Source organism: Glycine max, chromosome 14 (genome assembly GCF_000004515.6).
Source record: "Glycine max cultivar Williams 82 chromosome 14, Glycine_max_v4.0, whole genome shotgun sequence".
Classification (NCBI taxonomy): domain Eukaryota; kingdom Viridiplantae; phylum Streptophyta; class Magnoliopsida; order Fabales; family Fabaceae; genus Glycine; species Glycine max.
The window spans coordinates 13,500,302-13,522,051 of NC_038250.2; the positions used below are offsets into that span (position 1 = coordinate 13,500,302).

A 21,750-nucleotide genomic window follows, 5' to 3' on the forward strand; every position below is an offset into this window, starting at 1 on the left:
TTCTCTAGATATACTTGGACATTATTTATTACACATAAAAGTGATTCATTCCAAGCATTTAGGAAACTTGCTAAAGTCATACAAAACAAGAAAAATCTCAAGATTGCATCCATTAGAAGTGATCATGGGGGTGAATTTGAAAATAAAGATTTTGAATTATTTTGTGATGAACATGGTATTGAACATAATTTTTCTGCACCAAGAACCCCTCAACAAAATGGAGTTGTTGAGAGGAAAAATAGGTCATTGGAAGAAATTGCAAGAACTTTATTAAATGATACTTCTCTTCCAAAGTATTTTTGGGCTGAAGCTGTCAATACTGCATGTTACATCATGAATAGAGCCTTGATAAGACCTATTTTAAAGAAAACCCCATATGAGTTATTTAATGGTAGAAAACCTAATATTTCTCATCTACATGTTTTTGGTTGAAAGTGCTTTGTACTTAATAATGGTAAAGATAATCTAGGAAAATTTGATGCAAAATCTGATGAAGGCATTTTTCTTGGATATTCATTACAAAGCAAAACATATAGAATATATAATAAGAGAACTATGAATATAGAGGAATCCATTCATGTTACCTTTGATGAATCTAATGCTATATTGTCAACAAAGAATATGCTAGATGGCATTGCAGATTCTTTAGAACATATGAACATTCATGAACAAGATTCCAAAGGAAATGACAAAGGAAACAATGAAGATCCTCCAGAAGAAGGCAAATCCAATGATGCACTCCCAAGAGAATGGAAAACTTCAAGAGATCATCCCCTCGACAACATTATTGGTGATATCTCAAAAGGGGTAACAACTAGACACTCTCTTAAAGATTTATGCAATAATATGGCTTTTGTATCCATGATTGAACCTAAAAATATAAAAGAAGCCATAATAGATGATAATTGGATCATTGCCATGCAAGAAGAATTAAACCAATTTGAAAGAAATAATGTGTGGAAATTAGTAGAAAAACCTGAAAATTATCCTATCATAGGTACAAAATGGGTTTTTAGAAATAAATTAGATGAACATGGTATAATTATTAGAAATAAAGCCAGGTTAGTAGCAAAAGGGTATAATCAAGAAGAAGGAATAGACTATGAAGAAACATATGCTCCTGTTGCAAGATTAGAAGCCATTAGAATGCTATTGGCATATGCATCCATAATGAATTTTAAACTTTATCAAATGGATGTTAAGAGTGCCTTTCTAAATGGCTTAATTCAAGAAGAGGTATATGTTGAACAACCCCCTGGTTTTGAAATTCCTGATAAACCAAACCATGTTTATAAATTACAAAAGGCTCTTTATGGTTTGAAACAAGCCCCTAGGGCATGGTATGAACGATTAAGCAATTTTCTTCTAGAAAAAGATTTCTCTAGAGGTAAAGTGGATACCACATTGTTCATAAAGAGAAAGCATAATGATATTTTGTTGGTTCAAATATATGTTGATGATATAATTTTTGGATCCACTAATGATTCATTGTGCAAGGAGTTTTCCCTTGATATGCAAAGTGAATTTGAAATGTCAATGATGGGAGAACTAAAGTACTTTCTGGGATTACAAATCAAGCAAACTCAAGAAGGTATATTCATCAATCAATCCAAATACTGCAAGGAATTGATCAAAAGATTTGGGATGGATAGTGCAAAACACATGTCTACACCGATGAGCACTAATTGTTACTTAGATAAAGATGAATCTGGTCAGTCTATAGACATAAAACAATATCGAGGTATGATCGGATCTCTTCTTTATTTGTCTGCTAGTAGACCTGATATTATGTTTAGTGTATGCATGTGTGCTAGGTTTCAATCCAACCCCAAACAATCACATTTAAGTGCATAAAGAGAATCATGAGATATCTATTAGGAACAATCAATTTAGGATTATGGTATCCTAAGAATTCAACATGTAACTTAATAGGATATTCTGATTCTGATTTTGCCGGATCTAAAACTGATAGAAAAAGTACAAGTTGAACTTGTCAATTTATTGGATCGGCTCTTGTCTCATGGCATAGTAAGAAACAAAACAGTGTTGCTTTATCTACTGCTGAAGCGGAGTATATCTCTGCCGGTAGTTGTTGTGCACAAATTTTATGGATGAAGCAACAATTATCTGACTATGGCATCATTCTTGATCGCATACCTATTAAGTGTGATAATACTAGTGCCATAAATCTATCCAAAAACCCAGTTCAACATTCAAGAACTAAACATATAGAGATTAGACACCACTTTCTTAGAGATCATGTCTTAAAGGGAGATTGTGTATTAGAATTTGTTGATACTAAGAATCAACTTGCTGATATTTTCACTAAACCTCTCCCCAAGGAAGTGTTCTTCTCTATTAGAAGAGAATTAGGTCTCTTAGATGTAAGAGATTTAGAAAAATAGGAATTGATTGGTTGATTGATTGGTTGATTTACTTTTACCTTTTGATTGTAGATTATTTTGTTTGATCTTGTTTGAATTCTTGTTTTTATGATAGAATTTATGATTTCTTGTGTATATAATAATTGAATGATTGAATTTAGTGTATTAGTAGTAAAAATTAGTCATATAGGGTGTGTTTGAGCATAAATATAGATATTCTCTTAAGAAACTAGCTTAGGATAGGCTCTGGTAATCGATTACCATCCAGTGTAATCGATTACACATGAATAGGCAGCCTGTAATCGATTACAACATCCTGTAATCGATTACCAGAAGGCTTATTGGGCCTGTAATCGATTACCAATACCTGTAATCGATTACAATGCATCATCTTCTATAAATACTCACGAAATCAGAGCTGTTGCGCAGCCAAAGCATCCTTCACGTTTTCCTCCATACCTAGAACTTCAAACCTTCGATTCTCACTCAATTCTTCACCAAATCACGTCCCGTAAAGCCCAATCTTCCTATTTTTCACTCCTCTTTCACTTCCACCGATCAAAATCCAGAAAAACTTCATCAAATGGCAGAGCCATCAAAGAAGAGAAAGGGATCATCCTCCACCGCTACCGCTGCTGCCCATCGCCGTCACGGCCCATCCGGAGCACCCACAGCACCTATTCCTCCTTCTTTGTCATCTCCAAGATCATCAACACTGTTTTCATCCGATGATAAACGTCTACGGTACCTTTCTCAGTTTTCTTCTAGAATAATCTTAGATCCTAAGTACCTAGACGTAGAGTTCTTTAATGATGAAACGTTTGATTGCTATCAAGTGTTTCAAAACTCTGGTCTTGTTGATTTCATGTCATTAAAATTGCCGTATTATCCTGAACTTGTTAAGGTCTTCTACTGCAATTTAAAAATTCAGGATGGTATTATTATGTCTGAGGTGCATGGTACTTCTATGGTCATTGATCAGTCACTTTTCTTTTCTTTGACTCATTTACCCAGTCAAGGTGCACCTTTTGAGGGCACCATTGTTGATGACTGGAAATTCGATTATTCAAGTCATGATGCTCGTCGCATGGTCTGCAATGATCAAGCTGAAATGACCGGTAGATTGCTGGCCGGGTCATTAACTTTTGATAATCGCATCATGCATTATATCATTGTTAGAATTTTGCTTCCTCGGTCTTCAAATTTAGCACAAGCCTCTGAGGAGGATTTGATTCTTATGTGGGCTTTTCTTACCGGTCGTCAGATCGACTGGGCCCATTTGGTTCGGTACCGAATGCATAAGGCATTACGGGCCAATGCACCTCTTCCTTATCCACAATTGATTACTCTGTTTTTGCGTCATTTTCAAATTCCGCTTGATGATGAACCCTTTGTTCAAGTCAAGCGTTCTTTTGCAATTGGTGCTGGTGCAGTGACCTCTTTTGGGTATCGTAAAGATCGGAATGGACAATGGCTGAAGAAGGATGCACTCCCTCCTCAAGATGAACGTACTCCTTCACCTCCCCCTCAACGTGAAGATTCTGCACTCATGAATGAAGTCCTCTCCGAATTACGGGGTCTTCGTTCTTATGTTGGTGACCGCTTCGACTCGTTAGATTCACGCTTTGCCGGTATGGACATTCGCCTTGCACAGCTTGAAGAGGATGTCGGGTATATTCGTCAGAGTTTTGATCTTCCTCCACCACCTCCATCTTCTTAGATTTTAGTTTCTGACTATATGTCTTTTTATAAGCCGTGTATTTTGGCTTTTAGTTTCTTAAAATTTACATTCCTATGCTAAGTACTTTGCTTATTTATCTGTTGGTTTTTAAATTTCAGTCTTGTGGTTGTTGACATTTTATGTTATTTGAATTCTAGTTTGATTATTTCTTGTTTGTGAGTTTGGATTATTGTGTTTTATACTCTGATATTTATATCGTTCTACTCCATTGTTATATCTGTGTTGATTCCTGAGTTCTTTGGCTTTTTGATGTTGCCAAAGGGGGAGAAAAGGTTGTAGAAAAAAAGCTTAAAAAAAAAAAGCTTAACAAACTTAGAAATCAAGTGATCATGAATTCCGAAATATAGGGGGAGTAAACGCTTTATCTATATATACAATTGTTTGTTGCTTGCTTGAATCTTGATTTCAGGTATTGTATTGTCATCATCAAAAAGGGGGAGATTGTAGATGCAATTGCCTTTGATGTTTTGATGATGAACATGATGATGTGTTGCAATTGATGCAAATGAGCTTTTCAAGATTAAATTCAAGACAATGCTTCAAGATTACAAGTCACTACATCAAGATGATCACTAGAATATTAGGAAGGGAATTCCTAATTGAATTAGCAAAGGTTTGGCCAAGTGATTTATATTAAAAAGTGTTTCTCAAAGGTTTTACTCTCTGGTAATCGATTACCAGAGGATGTAATCGATTACCAGAGGATGTAATCGATTACCAGTGGCCAAATACGTTTTATAACAGCTACAAAAATTTGAATTCGAAATTTTAGACTGTGTAATCGATTACACAATTTTGGTAATCGATTACCAGCAGTTAGTAAACATTTTAATTCAAATTTTAAAAGCTGTAATCGATTACACAATTACTGTAATCGATTACCAGACAGGATTTTCAGAAAAATAATTTCAAGAGTCACAACTTTTCAAAGGCTTTACTCATGACCACCAATGGTCTATATATATGTGACTTAATCACGAAATTGCTCAGAGATTTTCAGAACAACAAAGTGTTTATCCTCTCAAAGAGCAAATTCATTTTATCCTCTTAAGAATTCCTTGGCCAATTCAATTGCATTTCATTAAGGAATTATTTGAGTGCTCAATCTGTAAAATCCATCTCTTTCTAGAGAGATTTGTTCTTCTTCTTCTTCTCATTCTCTAAGGGATTAAGAGACTGTGAGTCTCTTGTTGTAAAGGATCTCTAAACACAAAGGAAGGATTGTCCTTGTGTGTTTAGAACTTGTAAAAGGAATTTACAAGATAGTGGAACTCTCAAGCGGGTTGCTTGGGGACTGGACGTAGGCACAAGGGTGTGGCCGAACCAGTATAAAACTGAGTTTGCATTTTCTCTTCCCTTAATCTCCTTTATTTATTATTGCTTTATATTCATATTCAAATTGTTTCATTTGAATTAATATTTAAGAAGATTGTCATTAAGGGAATTCATAACTTGAGTAAAAAGTGAAATAGAATTTTAATTAGGGGAAACAGTTTGGAATATCTTAATTCAACCCCCCCTTCTTAAGATATCTGAGGCCACTTGTCTAACACAAACAAGAAGGTCATTAAGGCGTTAGACCATGAAACGATCTCAAGTGATATTTGATGGAGAGAAATTAGTTCTGAGTTGTTTTTTTTTTATTTAATTTGGTTTTTGTTTATTAGCTTTCAATCTTTTTAGGACAACAATTTTTTTTACGGCACTAGTGATCGGTTAGGATTAAACTTTATGAATAAAAATGAGATCATCGATGATAAATGGAGAAGATGAATATGCACGTAATAACAGAGGGGACCCCTAAGGGTACATAGATTATATTCAACTCCTAAAAACAAAACTAGCCGACTGTTGCACGAGGAATACAAAACAAGAGAACGATGTAGGCAATGACCACGGTCGCGATTCAATAATGCCTCGACTTCGTTTCTTCTTTTTTCTTCTTCTTATTTCTCTCTTTTTCTTTCTTTTTCTCTCAATTCTCTCAAATCTTGAACCTTGGAACCCCTTAAAACCCCCTCAACATGGCTATTTATAGGGAAAAATCCATTTTGGGGCGGCTGGAGCTTGCCCAGGCGAGCAGATGCTTAGCTTTGAAGGAATGAGCTCACCTAGGCGAGCTAGTTGCTTAGGCACAAAGCTATTTCATGGCCTAGGCGAGCCAGATGCTAGCCTGGGCAAGCTAGGGTCTAGAAAAATCCAAAAAAAGACCCTTTTTCCCCTTTCTTAGTATCTTTTTCTTTTCTTGATCAAAACACTGAGTGATTCCTTGCTTCGCACTGTTACTAGCGCCAATTATCATAATTCGACTAGCAAGAGTCAAAATATCATATCGAATGATATTCCCTGGACGAAATTAAGGTCTGACAACTGCAAAGACTATAAACTGAGATAACAAATAATTGGAGTTTCCTAGTATTGTTTACATTCTCATAAAATCATTACGCTGTTGACTATAACAATATCTACAATAGTTACTTGTATACAACCAACTATATCAACTAGAACCACATCTAAACCATTGCGTGTAGCTTCCTGAATTGCTTCTTATGCTACAATGGTAGGATTTTTTTCATAACCCTTCTCAAATATAGGAATCTGGAAAGGGAAATTATAAGACAACATGCTTTCAGTAACTGATTATGATACACACACTAATTTTTAAGTAGTAAAATCAATATAAACCCGAAGTCTACGTGCATGGGTCCGCAGCTGCTCAACAGGTCCAAATCAAAATGTATCACAAGTAGCCATCATGACATTGACGTTGTGTTGCAGAAGCCAGTAAGCAACCTACACAATTGCAAATAAAATAAAATATTTCCTATAGGTTAAAATGCAAGCCTAACTTATGATTTTAAATAAATAGGAGAAAATAAAATGATTTTTCTTTACTTTAGTTAGATCAGGAGATTTTCCAACCCCATTAACTCCATCAAACATAACAACACATGGTTTCCTTTGCTCCTTGGTAGCATGAACATCCCACAATATGTCAATAGAACACCTAGGGGTTAAAATATGAACAAGTGCTTCTTCCATTGTTGTTTGCATTCAATTTTTGAACCATATCAATATGAATGTTATGGAAGCATAAATATAAGGAAAAAGCCAGAATCAAAATGTTGATAGATCAAAGGATAGGAACAAACATGCACTGTTGAAGATATCCTTGTATGTGAAGCTAGCGTTTTCCTTTCAAGACTTGCTGCCACTGACTCACATAGTTTCTTAGTTATTTCCTCAGCCTACAAGAGACACAAAATGTAAAAATAATTAGCAAGCTTGAGAATAGGAAAAAGTAGCCAATGGATAACCATTTACAAATTAATTCTTTTGAGGGTAAATGCATACCACATTCTTGGTCCTAAGCCTGCCCTTTAGAGCTTTCAAAGCTAGTTTTGTGACACCCTCTACCCCACACATATATGTACTAATAATAAAAGAAATATGAATGCAAAATTAATTAAATATTTTAAAACACATTCAAATAAAATCATTTCAAAGGGTAAAAGGCTTACATTCATTTTTCCAATATCATAATAAAACTTGTCCAAATAAATAATAAAATCATCTCGGCTCAAAGCAAGGTCGTCCAAGACTTCATGCAATTAATATAGAAACATATATCCCAATGTCACATCCTATCAGAACATTGTGTTCCAGCGTCCTCTAGCATGAGATTCTCCATAGCCATCCACCTAACCATCTGCTCCTACGAACACAAAGTTCGAGATCTTCACAAGATACAAACACAAATAGCACAAGAGGAGTGAGTTATCACATTCCTAACTAATAGAGAGAAACAGGACAACATAGATATACATATCATATAAATGAAATACAACTTATTTAAACATATTTAATCTCATTCCACCACTTGTCGCGTAACACCACACCTCAACACAAGAGGCTTCATTTATTTTCACATCATTCATGTACTCAAGGGTCAAACACAATGTCACTCAACCAATCAATATCAATCAATACACAAGCTTTATGCAACAATTATACTAAGACTTAATCCTATATGCAATGTGGTACCATGTCAGTGAAAAACCTCGTCGGACGCCCAGGAGTACATGACAAGACAAACCACACACTAGTAAGCCAGGTCACTCTCATTGGGTAAAATCATAGGGAGATTAGTCAAGGCCACTCTATTTTTGTGAGAATGCTCCAACCATATAGGATCAATATGGGCTTTAAGAAACATTCAAATCGAGTGTATTTACCCCTAAGGCCTACACTTCGAAGAGTCCTTCAAGGCCTCTCCCTCCTGATTCAGGTCCAACTCAAAAAACATTTTAGCATGCATACTTTATATGAACTGTACAAAACACACGACTCCTTAATTGTTCTCAAAATAATTTTATCTCGTCGTGCTTGTGATTAAACTCGTCGGGTCCCCACAGTGGTTCCCATCACAATACTCGTTGCGCATTAATTCATCGCCCTTAAAGAGTCTTACAATCGTGTGATTGTATAGTTCATAGCTAATAACTCAATGAACACAACATTTCAATACACATGTATATTACAATTCAATACATACTCAATTTATCACATACACTCAATCTCAATCACAATGGTATAATTCCAAAGCAACATGTTATCATACGTCATGAATCATATACGTATCACACAATATTAATATATACATGACACACACATAGACTTTACCTATGAACTATGCAATACACATAATTACTCAATTATTTTCAAAATCATTTTAACTCGTTGCGCCTCAAAGTGATTCAACTCGTCGAGTTCCCACAGTTGATCCTATCATAATACTCGTCGCACAAAAACTCGTTGCCCTTAAAGGGTCTTACAATTGTCTCATTGCACAGTTCATAACTCACAACTCAATACATACAATATCTCAATACGCATGTATCTCACCATTCATCATAAATTCAATTTGTTACTTACTCACAATTTGAATCATCATTTCATAATCTCAATATAAAAATTTATACAAAATGTTTCACACAACATGGAGAGTAAAACACCTCAAATAATTCCACACAATCATATTAAAATCAATGAATCAAAATCATAGGTCAAAAACATGAAAACACTAAAAGCACTCAAGTTTATCAACCAATTCACATCAGGACATCAATTGGTCCGTCAAACACAACAATATTGTATTTATAATCGTAAAGGAAAAATATAATTCAGTAGACATACAAAAAGAAACCCCAATTTAATCCTCTGAAGATGCCTACACACATGTTTATTTTAACCCCAATTGCGATAAACTCATCCCTTACCTTTAAGCGGGCTCAAGTGTGTATTCTAGCAGCAATAGTAGCATCTCTAGCGGTTTCCTGAGATTTCTCAAGCTTCTCCTTTGATTGCTCTACTAGGGTTTCCGAACGTTAGAGAGAAGGAGAAGAGATTGAAGTCTTCATTCCACTGCCTGTGCGTGATAAGTATTTATCCCTTCAAAGACATTAATTTGAAAATCCCAATGGTGGAGATAGGCGGAAATGAATTTGGAACCTGGTGTCCAAATTTCATGACGATCCAACAGCTAACAAGTTCAGAATCATAGTTTTACTAGGACAAGTTTGAGTATATGCAAGAAAAGAGAAAGCTCAGTGTGAGGGACATTTCTCCCAACACAAATGTGGGCATTTCATTCATAAATACCAGTAACTTTACAAATTTAGAAAATTTCTAACAGAAGAAAAATTGTTTCAACATGGGACTAGCAATATGAACATTGATACAAGAATGCCTAAATTTTCACAATTAGCATTGGAATTTCAAAAGTATATGATAAAAACCTGAAACCACAAGGGAGAAGCAATTAGACAAGTTGAGAAAATGCCATACGGTGTTATAATTTTTTCTTAACTTTCTCTATGTCCCCTCTTTTCCTTTTTTTTTACTCCCCTCCCTTTTTTTTTCTCTGAAAGAGTAATGCCTTTACTCAATAAGAATTTATGCCCAATGCCTAACCGAACCTAAAACAACATAGTCTCGTATATAACTTACTCAACATCTTTATAATAATAATAATAATAATAATAATAATAATAATAAAAGGCATTTCACATTCCAAGCAAGGTCTGGATAAGATGCTAAGTTAAAAGGTTATTCAATTTCCATAGAAATTATGAAAATTGAGTCTGAATTCAAACATGCTTACGTAAATACTATAAAACTAGCAAAAAGGCTTCTGATCGTTGGTTATGCTTCAAAAGCTAACTTTAGAAATTAGCTTTGATAAGAAAATGATAAAAGCTTGAGATCATTGAGCCAACCTTTCATCTCCCAAAGGACATTAACTAGTAAATTATATTATCTTCAAAGAGTCAAGTTAATTTGCTTCTTTTTTTATACTTGAACCCCATGAAGTAATAGCATCACCACAAAGAACTCAAGTCTTCGGTATACTTTAAGCATTCCATATAAAATGAAAATAGATTAAACTAAATAAACATATAAAGCCAGAAGCATATACTTACATTTTGAATTGGTTCAACAAGCACCTCCCAGCATTGGTTCAAGTCTTCACTCAAGCGAGCTTCATTAACCTAAATTGTAAATTAAAATATGACAAGAAAGCTCAATGAAAATACAAAAACCTACTGCCTTTTCTCTAGATTTAATAGAAAACTTGAGAAACTTGCTCTATAGTTATGCAAATAGGCAGTGATAGGAACTTTGTACATGCATTTTGCTCAAATGAACAGTATACTACAGTCAAAGAAACAGTTGCAATAACCAAAATATATCATTCAATAATGCTATATTTCCAATAAAAAAAGATAATCATGCACATAGTAGGAGAAAAGCAACAATCCCATGTTGCACTGAATACCTGAAGCTTCCCTATTCCTTGAAGTGTGATTTTGTAGGCAAGAAGAAAATGACCTATACCTACACCCATGTTCCTTAAGATCGTTGAATTAGTCAAGTCCCTCTACACAAAAAAGAAAAAAATGAATATAGAAAACAAGAATTATTTCCATGAGCTAATCACAATTAGACTATAACTACACTAAATTATGCTCAAAAGTCAATATATTACAACAAGGTTATCAACTAAAGATTCAAACTGTGAATTTTCAAGCTAACTTTTGAATCTTGAACACTCATTTATATGAAAAATTTAAACTAGAAACAGATAAAGCAACTTAGCCATAAGTCTCATAAAGCAAAATTTATAGTTATATCAGTTTGTGAAGCCTATATTTTTGGAAGGATGAAAACAAAGCAATGGAACAACCAAATAGAATGCATGAATTGAATGAGTGAGAGCCAAAAAGAGTAGTGAAATAATCAAATAGGATAAGCTCAGTAGTGTTCCTCTTCAATTCATTTTCATTTAACAATTTTAGCTTATATTACTTTTCAATTTCTTTGAGAAATGATGAAAGTAAAGTGAAAAAATAAAATAAAATAATGAATCATTAAATTGTGTGATTCGTATTAATGATATGAAATCGTATGCTTACCAATTCATTTATGTATTGTAAAATTTAAAATCATTTTGTCACAAAAATATTTAAAATCATTTGAGATTCATCTTATGATACAAATCACTAGTTGGTCAAATCACACTATGGATTACAATAGCTCTGGTAACACTTTCCACAACATATAATTTGGCAGTGTGTACAGAAAATTACACAAACCAATATTTAGAAGATATATCAGTAAAAACCTATTGGCATCATAGTTTAGAATAATAGCAATACCAAAATGAGCATAATAAAATCAAAATCAAGAGGTCTTGCCTGCCAACGTGAAATTGAAAACTTCATGCTTAGATGAGACATACCTGTTAGAGTTTGTGGTCTTAGTTCCTTTGTCCCACATCGCTTGGTCTGTAAAACTTGTGTGGTCTTAGTCCCACATCGCTTGGTTTGTAAAAACTTTTGTTTCATTAGTGTTATATATAGAGACACCTTGTAAGCTTTTATGTGCAAGTAATAAAAAGTTCTCCTAGTGTAGCCGTGGATGTAGGCACATACATTGTGTGCTGAACCACGTTAAACTTTGTGTCTTTTTCTTTCTTCACTTTATTTCTTTCTCTTCTTTTATTGCTCTATACTAACAACTGGTATCAAGAGCTTTTGGTTACTCCACGGGATTTCCTTAGTTTAAAGGAATTAGTGGGAGTCTTCTCAGTGTAGAGGAGGCAGTGGGAGCAATGGCATTAGAAAAGGGGAAGGTGAAGATCGAGAAGTTCGATGGCAGAGATTTCAGCTTTTGGAAGATGCAGATAGAGGATTATCTATATCAGAAGAAGTTGTATCAGCCCTTATCAGGGGTAAAGCCAGAAGACATGAAGCAAGAAGAATGGAACTTGCTAGATCGACAGGCTCTTGGCGTGATCAGATTGACATTAGCCAAGAACGTCGCGTTCAACATCATGAACGAGAAGACTACTGCAGGCTTAATGAAGGCGTTATCAGAGATATGTACGAGAAGCCATCGACAGCCAACAAAGTATACTTGATGCGCCGGTTGTTCAACCTCAAGATGGGAGAAGGTATCTCTGTAACTAATCATATTAATGAATTTAATACTATTCTTGCCTAATTGGAATCAGTGCAAATTAAATTTGAGGATGAGGTGAAGGCATTGATTCTATTGTCATCACTACCAGATAGTTGGGCCGCAACTGTTACTGCAGTTAGTAGTTCTACAAGGGAGAACACATTAAAGCTTAGTGACATCCGTGACTTGATCTTAAGCGAAGATGTTCGCAAGAGAGATTCAGGAGAATCTTCCAGTCATGTTTCCAATTCAACATTGAATACTGAAGGCAGGGGAAGGACTACCCAGAAGGGTCAGAATGGTCGAGGCAGATCAAAGTCAAGAGGGAAAGGTCAGAGAAAATTTCAAAGTGACGTTACTTGCTGGAATTGTGACAAGAGATGTCACTTTAGCAATCAGTGCAAGGCACCAAAGAAGAACAAGTCGCACAAAACCAAGAAGCGCGATGATGATGAATCCGCAAATGCAGCAACTGATGAACTTGATGATGCATTAATTTGCAGTTTGGATAGTCCTGTTGATTCATGGATCATGGACTCAGGTGCGTCGTTCCACACTACTCCCTCTAAAGATTTATTGTCTAACTATATTTCTGGAAGATTTGGAAAAGTTTACCTTGCAGATGGAAAATCTCTTGACATTGTCGGAAGAGGTGATATCAACATCAAGACCTCTAGTGGATCCCTATGGACATTGCACAATGTCAGACATATTCCTACCTTAAAGAGAAATTTAATATCTATAGGGCAGTTGGATGATGAGGGACATCACACCACTTTTGGAGATGAAGCTTGGAAGGTAACAAAAGGCAATCTCGTTGTGGCTCGTGGAAAGAAGCGAGGATCTCTTTACATGATTGCAGATGAGGATATGGTAGCAGTTATTGAGGCTGTCAATAATTCAACCATGTGGCATCAAAGACTTGGACACATGAGTGAAAAAGGAATGAAGCTTATGGCGGCAAAGGGTAAGCTATCAAGCCTCAAGCATGTTGATGTTGGTGCTTGTGAACATTGTATCCTTGGAAAGCAGAAAAAGGTCAGCTTCTCAAGGGCAGGGAAAACTCTTAAAGTAGAAAAGCTAGAATTGATGCACACAGATGTTTGGGGGCCAGCCCTAGTGAAATCTGTTGGAAACTCACGCTATTATGTCACCTTTATCGACGAGTCTACTAGAAAGGTATGAGTTTATTTTCTTAAAAATAAATCTGATGTGTTTTCTGTGTTTAAAAGGTGGAAAACAGAAGTTGAAAATCAAACAGGTCTAAAGGTTAAAAGTCTGAAATCTGACAATGGCAGGGAGTATGATAGTTAGAAGTTTAAAGACTTCTGTTCAGAACATGGGATCAGAATGATCAAGACAATACCAGGAACACCTGAGCAAAACGGTGTTGCAGAAAGGATGAATAGAACCTTGAACGAGAGAGCAAGGTGTATGCGGATCCAATCTAGCTTGCCTAAAGCATTCTGGGCAGAAGCAATAAACACAACAGTATATCTCATCAATAGAGGACCATCAGTTCCTTTGAATTATCAGTTGCCTGAAGAAGTATGGTTTGGAAAAGAGGTAAAACTTTCACATTTGAGAATTTTCGGTTGTGTTTCATATATACTAACAGACTCTAATAGTAGAGATAAATTGGATCCGAAGGCGAGGAAGTTTTATTTTATTGGTTATGGATCTGACATGTATGGCTACAAGTTTTGGGATGACCAAGCCAAGAAAGTTATCAGAAGCAAAAATGTTACTTTTAATGAGAACTTATTTTATAAGGACAAATTTTCTGCAGAATCTACATGTGCAGGTAAACTGTCAGAAATTTCTAAGAAAACAACACTTGAAGAAATTTCAGAAAGTGATGTAGCCAACAAAAACCAGAGTACAGGCGTAGAGGTTGAGTTAGAACCAGAACCATCAACTCCTCCAAGAAAATCTAGCAGAATTTCAGTACCACCAGACAGGTATTCCCCTTCATTGCATTATTTGTTGTTAACTAATGCTGGTGAGCCAGAATGTTTCAGTGAGGCTACACAGGGGAATGACATTATTGAGTGGGAGCTAGCGATGAAAGATGAGATGACATCCCTTTAGAAGAATAAGACGTGGTCTTTAACTAAATTGCTAGAAGGAAAGAAAGCGTTACAGAATAGGTGGGTTTATAGGCTAAAGGAAGAATTTGACGGTAGAAGAAGATACAAGGCGAGACTTGTGGTGAAAGGGTTTCAGTAGAAACAAGGAATTAATTTCACAGAGATCTTCTCTCCAGTTGTAAAGATGACTACCATCATAGTTATTCTGAGCATAGTAGCTGCAGAGAATCTTCACTTGGAGCAGTTAGATGTTAAAACTGTATTCTTGCATGGGGATTTAGAGGAAGACATCTATATGACCCAACCAGAAGGTTTTGAAGTGCCAGGCAAGGAGAATCTTGTATGCAAGCTTCACAAAAGTTTATATGGCTTGAAACAAGCACCGAGGCAGTGGTACAAGAAGTTTAATGAGTTTATGAGCAACTCATGATTCAAAAGATGTGACATGGACCATTGTTGCTATGTTAAAAAATATACTAATAGTTATGTTATCCTTGTTGTGTATGTTGATGACATGTTGATTGCAGGATCTAGTATGGCAGAAATTAGCAGGTTGAAGCAGCAGTTGGCAGAAAACTTTGAAATGAAGGATCTTGGTCCAACTAAATAAATCCTTGGTATGAGAATTCTTAGAAACAGATCAGATGGAATTTTGAAGCTGTCTCAGGAGAAATATATACACAAGTTGCTTGACAGGTTTTACCTTGAAGATTCTAAGACCAGGAATACCCCTTTGGGATCTCATTTGAAGTTTTCAAAGAATCAATCTTTGCAAACAGATGAAGAAAAATGTTACATGTCAAGAGTACCATATGCATCAGCAGTTGGGAGTTTGATGTATGCTATGGTGTGTACCAGACCTGACATAGCACATGCAGTGGGAGTTGTCAGTAGGTTCCTATAAAATCCAACAAAGGAGCATTGGGAAGGCGTAAAGTGGATACTCAGATATCTGAAGGGTACTTCAGAGATGTGTTTGTGCTTCAGAAAAGACAATCTCACTTTACAGGGATTTTCAGATGCAGACTTGGGAGGAGATTTTGATACCAAGAAAAGCACCACAGGCTACATTTTTACCTTGAGAGGTACTGCTGTGAGTTGGAAGTCTAAACTTCAAGATAGAGTTGCTCTCTCAACCACGGAATCCAAGTACATAGCTATCTCAGAAGTAGCTAAGGAGATGATTTGGCTAAAGAATTTTCTCAATGAATTAGGGAAAAAACAAGATGATGCTCCAATTTTTAGTGACAGTCAAAGTGCTATAAGTCTTGCTAAGAATCCAGTCTTCCATTCTAGATGCAAGCATATTCAATTAAGATACCATTTTATCAGGGAGTTGATAAATGATGGAGACTTATCTTTATTGAAGATCTTAGGATAAGAGAATCCAGCAGATATGTTGACTAAAGCTGTTACAACTGACAAACTGAGGCTTTGCATTGCCTCAGTTGGCCTTCAAGGATAATTAAAGATGAAGGCGCTACACTAGGTAAAGAGTCGATGAACTGATTGCTTACAAGGAGCTGCTAGAGTTTGGAACTTAGACCCCAAGTGGGAGAATTGTTAGAGTTTGTGGTCTTAGTTCCTTTGTCCCACATCGCTTGGTCTGTAAAACTTGTGTGGTCTTAGTCCCACATCGCTTGGTTTGTAAAAACTTGTGTTTCATTAGTGTTATATATAGAGACACCTTGTAAGCTTTTATGTGCAAGTAATAAAAAGTTCTCCTAGTGTAGCCGTGGACGTAGGCACATACATTGTGTGCTGAACCACGTTAAACTTTGTGTCTTTTTCTTTCTTCCCTTTATTTCTTTCTCTTCTTTTATTTCTCTATACTAACAACTGGTATCAAGAGCTTTTGGTTACTCCACGAGATTTCCTTAGTTTAAAGGAATTAGTGGGAGTCTTCTCAGTTTAGAGGAGGCAGTGGGAGCAATGGCATTAGAAGAGGGGAAGGTGAAGATCGAGAAGTTCGATGGCAGAGATTTCAGCTTTTGGAAGATGCAGATAGAGGATTATCTATATCAGAAGAAGCTGTATCAGCCCTTATCAGGGGTAAAGCCAGAAGACATGAAGCTAGAAGACTTTCGCTAGAGGGGGAGGTTACCATGTGAAAGAGACTCACACTTGAGGGGGAGATGTGTTGGGTTACAAGTGTGAGGTGAAGTCTCACATCGAGTAGAAGTGGAAAGGTTGAGCACCATATAAGTGAGAAGAAGATCCATAAACCTGAGCCTTAAGGTTTTGGGTTAGAGTGTGGTGTCAGGTCTCCTTATGTGGTGGCTCGTGGTCCACAGGTGTACCCTTCGAATCTCCCCAACAATACCTCCATTAGCTACACCTAAATTACCTTCATTGTTCTCAAAATCAATAGGATTCACTTTGTGAGGCATAGTTGATGACCCAATCTCCCCAGCTTTAGTGGTCTGCATAAAAGGTTTTGTAAATGAAAAGATTATTGCTGCTCTTAAAGTATAGCACCATACTCTGGTTAATTTTACCATATAAGAAAGCTCACCTGCTTAAACTAACCCAAAGATGTATAAAGATAGCAGAAGTCTAAAATATATTGTGTTCTTTTTACGTCCAAAATTTTCAACCCCCACTTTTGGAGCTTTATGGTAATAAATGAACATTATAGAAGATGAATATATGTATATGATGGTCTAATTTCTTCAATCCTTCAATTCTTTTTAGCTTGCCTATCTCTTGAAGAAAGGTTTCTAGCAGATCATGAGTCTCTAATCACTATCACTTTCAATTTCTATCACTCTTGCATCCCACTTCAGCTGTGCTGTTAGAGGTCTAGCTGATTCTATTAAGGGAATTGTATCGCGAATTATTACCCAACCCTACAAACATGACCAATGTCAGCATATCAGAAGTCCTTAAACATGTATAGGGGATGAAATCATGAAACATTTTTACTTATTCTAAAAAAATCTAGCATGAACATAGAGATCACATCACAGTCAACAAATTTCAACAATAGAAGGGTTGCCTAATTCATACACATTGTACATAACAAACTGCATATAATATTAATGAACTATTTCATGAGAAAATACTATAGTAGTTTTGGTTCAATATTAAATAAATTCACATACCTCTGGGTGAAGTATCCTGTCTATCTCAATGAACAGGTCAAGCATGGAGCATTTGTGCTTCTCAGTTTCAAGGGACAGAAGTCCTGCTGCATGCACCAAGTCATAGGTTCTAGGGTACGTTGGAAAATCCTTTCACCTGGAAGCCACCAAAAATCATATTTGTTAAGGAAACTATATTCTATTTAGGACCTATCAACATACTATTCTTCGCAAAATCTTATCAAAGATTATGAGTCAGTTGTAATTGGAAAACTAAATGGTAAATCGCCACATTTGATTTTTTTAGTCAACTCTGGTAAGTAGTTACTCATTCTTGAGCAAATCATAAGATGATTTCATATAAGTATAACTCCATAATTTTGGAGTCATTTAACAAAACAAATGTAACCTTCCGTATGGTCAATGAGTTCAATAAATCTGTAAATTATGTTGAAAAGTGTAAATTGAGAAGGTTCAAAAAGTGTAAATGTTACAACATGTATAAACCTCAGTCCTCAACTGAAAAATAGTTAGACCTGAATAATGAAATTAATCTTTAGATTTTGGAAAAAGAAAAGAAATACCAATAACTCTAAGTGTTTAGAGGGGATTAAGATAAAAGAATGGAATAAATAAAGAATTTAGCATGTGTCTGAGAATCCATATTAAGCTAAGTAAAAAAAAAATTATTGAAGCAAAGAAGCATGACACTTAAAATAAGAACAAGAGAAAAGAGATTAGCATACCAATCATGCAAAACGCCAATAAATCCTCTGTTCTGGATTAAGGGAAGATAATTGAGTCCACTTATTAGGACCACATTCATCACCACACAAACTTTCTAGCTTGCAACAATGCAGAATTAAAGCAACCAAAATGAGCATTCATGTCTAGCACATTTATGAACATGTTGTAAGGCAATGAAGGGTCCTCATCACCAGGCCTCTTAGGATGATCAGAAAAATATTAAAGGTGACATGAGAGACCAATAATTCTGGACTGCGGTTTTCCAGTTGTCAGAGTCCTTGGTAAGTTCATCAGGCTGCAAGACTAGTACATTTAAATATAGGAAAACTAAGTTAACTAAATGAGTAGGAGATTTGATTCAGTATGACAATACAATTACAATGCAATCACTTCCACAAAGAGCTATATAAATTAGCATTGAAGAACGTAACAATTACCGTAGATTGACAACTTATTGTTGTTCAAGTTAGCCCGAGAAGGCCATCTTTCCCTTTTTTCAATTGGAACCCAATGGCTACTCTGTATTCCACCTATGTAGTTTAGCAATTCTCGATAATAGGGAGTCTCCACTTCAATACCTCTACCACACAAAGAAGGGCCAGAACTAGAATTTCTGGAAGTAAGAAATAGGCCATGCTAAGAATTAGGCCACATTAATTTCAAAATGGTAAAAAAATATATACACATTGTATAGAATCTATTTACTACCATGTCAAATTGAGGTTGAAAATTTGATAATTCTCTTACTACCATGTCAAATTTCAAGTAACAGAACAAACTTCCAATACGAGCATTCTCACGTCAATAAACATCAATAGCAACAAATCATAACAATGTGCAAAATCAAAGTAACGCTCAACAATAATCGAAATGGTGTTTTCCTATGATATAAGAGAACGAAGAGGTAGACGCAATTGGATCCCTGACCACAACAAAAAAGAAAATCCCCAAAAGGAACCCTAGGTGGTAGAAGTTGAAGTAACTTTGAAATAGTAATACTATAAATAAAGTCAATAATCGTCATCAATCAAACATCAATTGAGAAAAAAAGGTGATAGAAATAGATCGTTCCCAAGACAAAGAAGAAGACACAAAGTTGATGTTTATATTTGAGGGATGAATGGATTAACCGACTTATCTGCAAGGGTGAAATCTCAATCGTGATTCTTCAAGCGTTTGAGACGTTGGTTCAAGTTCTCGATCCTGATGACGAGGTTGGTGATAGAGTAAAGGAGCCAGTAGAAGAGGAGTGCGGCATTGCAGACAGGCTGCTTGGCGTCACCGAGGCTGTTGACGATGACAGGGAGGAGGGCGTTGATGCATGTCCATCGCGGTGACGGAATTTTAGGAGTTTTAGTTTAGGGCTCTCTCTCTTATCTCTATACACTGCTGTGAGTGTAAGTGAGACATAAGCCTTTTCAATTGCTTGAACACAACTTTTTAAGTCGTTGAAGTTGTCCATATTATAAAATTGTCACTGCCATCGAATTTAAGATGGTTCTTAAGGAGTCATCTTTGTTTCGGTGTCGTAGAAAATGCTTTTTTTAGTAGTGTGAGGAAAAACCTCTCTCATTACTAGGACCAGCCCTACATGATTTCATATAAATATAATTAGCAATCAGAATAAATTGTAATTGAAACATATGGACAAATTGGTCCCTAATGTATGACAGTTAATGTTAGAGTGGTCTTAATACTATAGTATATATTGATACATTAATCCATGAATCATGCACAAATGATAGTTATTCATGCATGAATGCAAAAAAAAAAAAGGTAAGATTGTTACCTTTTTAATGTTAGACATGAAGTTCCTACCAAATTGTTTTTTATCACCTAGATCTTGATGCAACAAAGTAAAACATCATTTCCAATTATATTTGTCTAACATTGACAATAGCATATGCTATAGGAAAAATTTCATTGTTAGCATCTTGTCAACCAGCACACACTAATTGACCCCCATAATATCCCTTCAAAAAATCCAACAAGACCAATAAATGGTCTACAACTAGCTTTGAATCTCTTCCTACATTCATAAAGACTCATATATTCTTTCAAATTGTGGTAGGGAAATAAAGGGTTCAAATAGAGCATCCTGATTCATGCATTTGTGGTGCAATGGAGTAACAAAATGCGACCTTCCCTTGCGAGATGACCTCTCATCTTCAACAATTTAATCCAACCATTAAGTCATCTTCGCCTCTGCTAACGTTTTATGCAACATGGCATGTGAAGATCGATGTGGCATATCCACGTGTACGAAAAATGAATAACACACGCTAGGCCAAGCAATTGTAGACCAAATTGTCACTATACTCTTTTTGTTTTAAATCTAAAAGTCACCACACAATGTGACCATTTAGGTTTTACTTCATTTTACCATTGTGAGAGAGAACAACCTAAACCCCAATGTTCTTGACTATTCTCGTTCCTACCATTTGTATTACCTATGGCCAACAACGACGATGCAACATTAGATAGTGGCTTTTCGTTTGTGGACTAAATTGATCATTTCCATAGTTTAAGGATGAAATTGTCACCAAACTGAGTACAAACTATTGGAATATTCAGGAATCTAGAAAGGGGATTGAATAGATTCTTTTTGAAATATTTACTTAATCGTTCTTTAGATTCAATTAAACCTTATGCCTCTTGTAAACATGGTTTTCTCTGAAACTTGTTATGAAAGATTTTCGATCAATGAAAACAATGAATACACAAACAAATGAAAAATAGTTTTATGGCCCTTTTACATCAATTCCATTACCAAGATTTATTAAAAAAAAGGTTTAAAGAAAGAAACAATCACACTAAGAATTTATATTTGTTTAGTCCTCGAGAGGACCCACATCCATTTGTTCTAAGTTCTAAGACCCCTTAGAACTTTCATTAATAGAGAACCAAGTGCATACACTATGCACATGCAGTTTCCTAAAATCCTACTCTTCCCTTGAACCCTACAAGAGAAGGATCAGGCATTGAAACCCTATCAACTCACACAAACACTTGATAACCCTAATCAAGGTCAAAAACTAGAAATAATTCAAAATTAGATTGAATACACCTGACTGTGTAAATCACAATATCTCCAAGTTCTTCGTTTCTTTCTCAAAGCATGATGAAGAATGAATGAATCTCGATCATGATGAATCATTTGTTGAAATGCAGTGATTTCCTTA

At 35.6% G+C, this 21,750-nt stretch overlaps 1 pseudogene; it reads right to left on the minus strand.

Annotated features, from left to right (window-relative positions):
* Nucleotides 1–17,437: 17,437 nt before the first annotated feature.
* On the minus strand, nucleotides 17,438–18,730 carry LOC100814203 (probable pectin methyltransferase QUA2; annotated as a pseudogene).
* Nucleotides 18,731–21,750: the final 3,020 nt, after the last annotated feature.